This window comes from Ixodes scapularis, unplaced genomic scaffold (genome assembly GCF_016920785.2).
Source record: "Ixodes scapularis isolate PalLabHiFi unplaced genomic scaffold, ASM1692078v2 PGA_scaffold3__209_contigs__length_174095766, whole genome shotgun sequence".
Lineage (NCBI taxonomy): Eukaryota > Metazoa > Arthropoda > Arachnida > Ixodida > Ixodidae > Ixodes > Ixodes scapularis.
The window spans coordinates 171,014,593-171,020,960 of record NW_024609868.1 but is presented as its reverse complement, the minus strand read 5'-3'; the positions used below and the strand labels follow the sequence as shown (position 1 = coordinate 171,020,960).

Sequence of the window (6,368 nt, the reverse complement as noted above, 5' to 3'; positions counted from 1 at the left end):
TATATAGGCATGCGCGTCCGTGTCTGGTTGGTGAAGGCATTTAATTTTTATTTTATTTTGGTTCGTCAAAATTTTACCGATTGAGCGGTTAAAACGTTAATCGCGATTAAAGAAGTAATTGGTTAATTTACCAATTGCCCGGCCCTAATATGGTATATAAGAAAAAAGTCATTTCATCTCTGGAGTCACTAGACAGACGCCAGGAGTCCCAGTTCCTGGTGTCTGTCAAGGGACTCCAGAGAACAAATGGTGATGCGAGAGCGGAACTCCATGACAGACCGAGTGTTCCCGCAGCACATATTAACTGCTAAAAAAAAGCAGAGCACTTCTACTTGCATGAAACCAATAATGCCAGTATTTTCTTATATTGAACCTAATTGATTATATTACCCAACTTTTAGAGCCGAGGTGTCAATTAGAAAGCTGTAAGGCGCGCAACGTTATTCTTGTCAATGCTCTTTTTAAAAGCCCCGCCCCCCCCCCCCCCCCCCCCCCCCCCCCCAAAGAAGAAGGAAAAGAATATGGATACCTTTGCAAGAGGTTTACTGACAATGTCGTTCGTTTCATGGGCATAGAGCACTCCACTCTTTCTTATAGCTTGGTTCGCGTCAGCATATAATTGAGATACAAATCACAAACACTTCGTTCCTGACTTTCAAAAAAAATTATCACATGCATTTATTTTAGGTCTTACTCATGTCGTATTATTATTTCAGAATGTGGAAGTATATTCACTAAGCATACAAGGTATGCATCTAGAAGAATATTTCTGGTTATTCACAATTTTAACCTAGAAGTTAGGAGATTAGGAGTTCTTGAATTTTAATTGCTACATACTCAACATCCACGTTTCACATTCACACACGCTTTACATGATTGCATCGTCTAGGCCTTTCCAACTAATGTTTAAAGGAAGCCCAGTTGACACTCTTGAAACAATCAATAATGAATGTATAATCTGAACTAACATTATTTATATGAAAATTCCAATAAATTCAAGAGACGAATAGAAACCTGTAAAACAAGGTTGGATCAGCTTGAACGAGACAGTGCTGCTCCAATGAACCCTACACAAGCGTTTCCTGTGAAAACTGTGGACACTCCACCTAGAGAGATAAATTGAACTTTGTCACTTATCCCTGCTGCCAAAAAAACACATGGAGACACATTTGGAATCAAATTTTATTCATACAGAGGGAGTCTGGCGTCATAGCCTCTGTGGGCATCACTGTGCCTTGAAGGAGTCTCTGGTTCTGCTATGGAGTAAGGATAGTAGCAATAAAAGCCTATGTGCTCATAAGAGTGGACATTAACAATGCTAAAAGTTAACTTCCAAAAAGGCAATGGGGGCTTTATATTCTCAGGAAGTGGGTCAGCAGTAGTTTGTTGTATTCTACAACTAAAATAATATTGTAATAAAAGTGCTGTTCGCGTGATGAAATGGCAATACTTGAGAAATTCTTAATGTTTTGGGGAGTCAAGTGTTGGCAATGCCCTGTACATGTTGGTGGAAACCACCACTTAGAAAGCTCTGTCCAGTTCCAATAAAAGATGCACTCATCAAATGCATCACATTTGTGCCTGCAGTGCCCGTAAATTGTTAGCTCTCCCTCCTTTCCACAATGAAGTGTCATGCTGCAGGAAAGCAATCCAAGTGCACATACCCTGTTACAACACTAGCAGAACCCCCTCCTACAGAACACTCCTCTTTCCATAGCAAAGCAAACGCTGGAGAAAACTGCTAATTGTGGCCGGCAGGGGTGGTCTCCTCTCCACTGTCCTTAAGTTGCAACAGAGCTTAGTGGCCATATGGAACCAATAGCAACTCATCGTTAATAAACAATAAAAAAAATATGTCGAGCAGTCAGGCCAGTAGTATTTTGCAACTTCCAACAACACTTCCCCGCAATACACCTGTGAACGGTGGGAGAAGCCTGCCTTCCATACGAAGACCTGTGAGCCTTTGCACACAGATATGCTGGATCTTGGTTGTTTAATGTTGAACATAACATTTGACTATCAAGAGCAAAAATAATCCTACCACTGCACAAATAAAAGAATCGAACAATTTGCCTTGTAAAAGTTACTCAACAAAGAAACTAAACATAGCTCACGGTTATGAAACTGTCAAAAGCATTTCAGCTGCTATTGTTTCAGTAAATTAGATTGACGACACAAAGGCACACATACCGATTTGAAATGAAATTTTATTTATATGCTTCATCAATACACGTCAAACAATTGTGAGATAATTTAAATTATATGTTGTAAAAATAACCCCGACAACACAAATGTATCCCAGGTTCGTCCTACGGAAGTCCCACCGGGATGGCAGCGACATCCCAGGGATATCCCCAGATTCCCCCTTTAAACTTCCCGTAGACGTCCCAAATGGCACTGGAAACAATGGCATGGGAGGTTCCCACGGAGGTCCCGTGGACATCCCTTCGCACTCCCACGGGATGTGAGTAGGACTACTTTGGAAGGTATTATTCCACATTGGATGGCTATGGGACTTGCACAGGACAGCTCATTCTAGTTTGTGGATGCCATTCGAATTTACTCGAAACCACTGGTGCCAGTGTTACGAGCCGCCCAACACAGGCGATGCGCATTCTACGTTCTGGTGTAAGGGAGACATGGCATGTGCCGTTTTGAGGGAAAATAAATCTCACTACGGTGAGTGTTAAGAGTTTTACGAGGCATGACAACTGGGGTCTCTTGCAGCCTCACAGCTGTGAAAGCAGTTGTTACTGAGGATGTAACCAAAGACCCCTGAAAAACAGCATCATTACATTCATGATATACTGATACTCAAGTATTCATTTAACAAAATGAGTGACGCCTGCTGTTTACTAGAATGTAAAACACACTGCATGTGAAGACGGCCCTTTTGCAAGACTCCAGATGAGGTTCTCATTAACAAAGGGGCAACTCCAATCTGTAAGAAAAGGTAACATCTATTTTATTTGCACAGATCATTTCCCGGCTCTTACAGATTATCCTGTAGCTTTCAGGCCATCTTGCTTTCACAGATCCTCCCCTGGTTCTTCCACATTCCTAGAAGATAGACGAACAAGCTGATAAGCTGAATTCCCTGTTGAAATTGCCTTGTTTAATGTCTGCTTAAATTATTAATTATTCTAGTGCGACCATGTTTGTAGCTCCCCAGGTAGACACCTCAACCAAAGCAAATGCAGTTCATTTGAGAGTAGTATGCTGCATTCCTTAATATGTTCCGAACCGTGGCCATATATTTCCGAGTTGGACATGCAACGTTTAATTTCATGAGCCTTAACATTGCAACCTCAGCTGAGCACAAATGAATAAGCTTACTTATTGCAATGCTCTTGAAGCCTCTCCTGGGCATGGCGCAGCCATGACGTAGTGGCTTCAGCTTCCTTCAGGGTACCAACAGCCACCTCCTTTGGCTTGTTCGCTGTAATGTAAGCTGTAAAATATTTTAGGGTTAAAATCTAGCAGAAGCAGATGTGTTACTTAGCTGCAGCACCATGTCTTATAAAATGTTTTTATTATTGGAATCAACAGGAAATGAAATTAACCAATTGTAAATGAGCTTCTCATAAACATTCCGCACACACACACCAAGTGAAAATCATGAATGATACCATTACCCTGCATGGGTACATACCACACATCACCTTGCAGAACTGTAGACTAGAGAACTTTCCCTTTGTCTTGGTTCCATACCATATTAAGGCTGCCCCCCCTTCGTGGCACAGCATTTTGCGAACCATCCTGGCAATTTTATCTTTCGCATCATCACCCCCAATTATTTGCATCTGCTGCTTCTGAAATAAAATACCAAAGAAAGTAAATGTAAACTTGCTGGATGTGGGAAGGATGCAGGAGGGTGTATGAAGGCCAGAGGCCGTACAAACAGTAGTATGGATTTATCGTCCTTATAAAAATAGTGCACCTCAAACATGAGCGAACCAGTTGGACCCTTTTTTGTTCGCAAGCAGTCAACTCTTTCTCAAAGGCAAGTAATTCCTGTAGGGTCTCGAGCTGTGCAAAGCTTAGAGGCTCAGAGGGTGGCCCATCCACATGGTGTAACATGTCGGTGATCATCATCAGCTGCTCAGATTGGTGTTGTTGGATTTGTCTCTGTAATAACCACGACGAAGCACGACAATCCAAAGCAGAAGAACCTTTATGGCGTCCAGCTCGTTCTGAGAGCTTACCAAACGATAATCTCTCATCCGCGAGACAAACGCGGCCCATGTGACGAGCTTGATGTCAAAGCCCCTCGCGCTACTAGCTCAGCGCTTAGTTCTCGCGCTACAACAACCCAGGGCAACAACCCTCCCCCTTAAAGCGCGACCTGCTGATCACTTTCTTAAATTCTGAATGTTTAAACCAGTCGGGTGGATGACGCACTCGCGCACTTCGTCGTAACTCAACGTTCGGCTGGTCTTGACTTTCAGTTGACGGCGACGAGCCTGCAGGCGGCGTCGCATCGGCGGAGACGTCACCGAATCAGCCCTCAAAGGTGTTGCACATGTCGCGTTATCGGACATCGGTTCGTTGTCTAGGTCATGTGTTCTCGTCATCACAGGTGGCTGCTCATGCTGATTAGTCGGGTCCGATTGATCGTGTCGCGGAAGCAAGGATGAAGCTTCATCTGGTCGTGTCGAAGAACGGCGCAAGTGGTCAGCGTGCACAAATCACGTTTGACCGGCCACACGCACAATATATGTCACCGGACTCACTTTTTGTGTCACTTCAGTGTCCTCCCAGGGAACGCTATCATCTCGCACACATTTTACCCACACTTTTTTCCCCAGATCAAATGCGCGGTCTGTGCCACTGTGCTTGTCGCATACCTGTTTTATGCTCAGCTGTTTTTCAGTCATGTCTTTTACAAAGTCGGGCTTGATGAAAGCCAACTTCACTCTTGGTTGTCGTTTCAAGAAGAGTTCAGCTGGAGTCTTTCCAGTCACCGAATGAGAGGTGTTTCTATAACTCATCAAGAAGCTGTCTAGCCCTTCTTGCACTGATTCTTTTTTCCCGACTCAGCGTGAGACAGCACTTGCTTTAGCAGTGCCCGCTTTGTAATCTGCACAAAACGTTCGGCAGCCCCATTTGAAATTGGGTGGTAGGGCGGCGTCTTTGTATGTGTAATGTTATTTTTTGTCAATAAACGTTCCACATCCTGAGATACAAACTGTGGCCCGTTATCACTCACAATTTCTTCGGGAAAACCGAGAGCACTGCAAAGTTTGGTGATTGTTTGAGTTGCAGTGGTAGTACTCATCAACTAAATTTCATCCCATTTGGAACACGCGTCCAGTAAGACAAGAAAGTTATGTGGAGCTTTGCCGCGAAATCAATATGGACCCTCTGCCAACACCTCGAAGAGTATGACCAAGGGTGCAGTGGTGCAAGCTGCGCCGACGGCTGAACGACCTGACACACCTTGCATTGCTTCACGTACTCTTCGACAGCTTTGTCTAATCCAGTCCACCAAATAAAGCTTCTAGCTAACATCTTCATTCGGCTGGTGCAGAGGTGGTCCTCATGAAGCAACGTTAGAACTGGTGGTCTCAAGCTCTCGGGTACGATAACCCGCGATCCCCAAGTGAGACAGCTCTGCTCATTTGAAAGTTCGAGGCGTCGGACGTAGTACGGTTGTAGTTCGTCTGCGACGTCTCCTGGCCAGCCAGATCTGGTGTACTCTAGAACTTTGCATGTGTGGCTTTTTGTGCCGTGGCTTTTGCCACATCTTGGGCTGTCAGGCGAGTGCCCTAGAAATCTGAGAAACATTCAGCTGCCTCTTCTCTGGACGTCGAACAGACAGGTAGCCTAGACAAGGCATGAGCCACTTCTGTTTCAGGGCCCTTACAGCATTTAAGAGTGTAGTGGACATAATCAAGGACCACCTTTGCATCCTAGCAGCTGATAGGGAAGGAGTTGCTTTTTTATGTGTACAAAACGAATTGTCGATCAAACAAAAACTTGTGGAATTTCTTTAGACCGAATATAAGAGCGAAAGCCTCCCTCTCTCCCTGCGCGTAATTATTTTCTGCAGGTGTCAGTGTTCACGAAGCGAATGCAATCGGGCGCTCCTCGCCATTCGGCAGCACGTGGAAAATGACAGCTCCAACGCCGTGCGATGACGCATCACACTCCAAAACTAGCGGCTTGCGAACGTCGTAATATGTGAGCTCGCGGCTGTTGATCGGCAGGTGCTTCGTGGCGTCGAACGCATCGCTGCACTGCTTGGTCCAAACCCATCTTTCGCCCTTCCTCAGCAACCGGTACAATGACTCTGCCACTGACGCCACATTTTTCAAGAATTTTTCGTAATAGTTTAACGGTCCTAGGTAGGCTTTTAGCTCTGTGGT

General features: G+C 44.6%; 1 pseudogene; it reads right to left on the bottom strand.

Annotated features, from left to right (window-relative positions):
* Positions 1-3,294: 3,294 nt before the first annotated feature.
* LOC115314860 lies at positions 3,295-4,877 on the bottom strand (annotated as a pseudogene).
* Between the last annotated feature and the right edge of the window lie 1,491 nt (positions 4,878-6,368).